Genomic DNA, 1,767 nt, shown 5'->3' on the forward strand with positions numbered 1-1,767 from the left:
TATGCAAAACCCTAAGCTTGGGGATGCTAGTTTTGCTATGTCCTCTACTTGTTGCAATGATCATGATTGGGGTGATTCTTCTTTTGATCTTGAAAATTTATTTAAACCCCATGATGAATATGAGATTTATTATAATGTTTGCAATAATATTGAAAGTGTGTTTGGAGGAATGTCAACTTTAGATCCCACATATTTCGAGAATGTTCAATCTCATGAAGTTTTTGATAAAAGTGGGTTTGGAAAGGTCATGACTTTAGTTAATGTTGATCCCACTATTTTGGAAGAGTGTCAACTTTGCATGCATGTGGATCGTGTTGAAAATATTTTATGTGATAGCTATTTTGTTGAATTTTCTTGTGATCCTACATATAATTATTATGAGAGAGGAAAATATGGTGGTAGAAATTTTCATGTTACTAAATTACCTCTCGTTATGTTGAGATTGCTATTGTTTCTTTCCGCTTCCTTGCATATGCTAGTTTTTGCTTGCCTTGATAATATTTTTGCCTATTAGATGCCTATGCATAGGAAGTATGTTAGACTTAAATGTGGTTTTCACGTGTTTTATGATGCTCTCTTTGTGCTTCAATTCTTGTCTTTCATGTGAGCATCATTGTAATATTATGCCTAGCTATAAGGCTTTAAAGAAAAGCGCTTGTTGGGAGTCAACTCAATATTTATCCTTGCTGTTATTTAATAAATAATTTATTTATCCTGTGTTTTGGTTGTGTTTTTTGTGTTTAATTAGTGTTTGTTCCAAGTAGAACCGTTGGGAAGACTTGGGGAAAGTCTTGTTGAACTTGCTGTAAAAAACAGAAACTTTAGCGCTCACGAGAACTGCTGTCATTTTTATTTGGAGAGTGATATTTAGTTAATTCTTTTTGAATATGATTAATAGATAAATTCTTCATGTCCAGAAATTTATTTTAGAATTTTGGGGTTCCAGATCTTGCGCTAGCTACAGATTACTACAGACTGTTCTGTTTTTGACAGATTCTGTTTTTCGTGTGTTGTTTGCTTATTTTCATGAATCTATGGTTAGTAAAATAGTTTATAATCCATAGAGAAGTTGGAATACAGTAGGTTTAACACCAATATAAATAAATAATGATTTCATTACAGTACCTTGAAGTGGTCTTTTGTTTTCTTTCTCTAACGGAGCTCACGAGATTTCTATTGAGTTTTGTGTTGTGAAGTTTTCAAGTTTTGGGTGAATTCTTTTGATGGATTATGGAACAAGGAGTGGCAAGAGCCTAAGCTTGGGGATGCCCATGGCACCCCCAAGATAATACAAGTACACCAAAAAGTCAAAGCTTGGGGATGCCCCGGAAGGCATCCCCTCTTTCGTCCACTTCCATCGGTAATTTTCTTGGAGCTATATTTTTATTCACCAACATGATATGTGTTTTGCTTGGAGCGTCTTGTATTATTTGTGTATTTGTGTTTTAGTGTGCCACAATAATCCTTGCTGTACACCCCTTTTGAGAGAGCCATACATGAATTAAAATTTGATAGAATACTCTATGTGCTTCGCTTATATCTTTTGAGCGTTATAATTTTGCTCTATGTGCTTCACTTATATCTTTTGAGCTATGTAGTTTTGCTCTATGTGCTTCACTTATATCTTTTGAGCTATGTAGTTTTTCTCTATGTGCTTCACTTATATCTTTTGAGCATTATAATTTTGCTCTATGTGCTTCACTTATATCTTTTGACCGATATAATTTTGCTCTATGTGCTTCACTTAGATCTTTTAGAGCACGGTGG

The sequence above is a fragment of the Triticum urartu genome, chromosome 2A, assembly GCF_056163025.1.
Source record: "Triticum urartu cultivar PI428250 chromosome 2A, HENAU_Tu73, whole genome shotgun sequence".
Classification (NCBI taxonomy): Eukaryota; Viridiplantae; Streptophyta; class Magnoliopsida; order Poales; family Poaceae; genus Triticum; species Triticum urartu.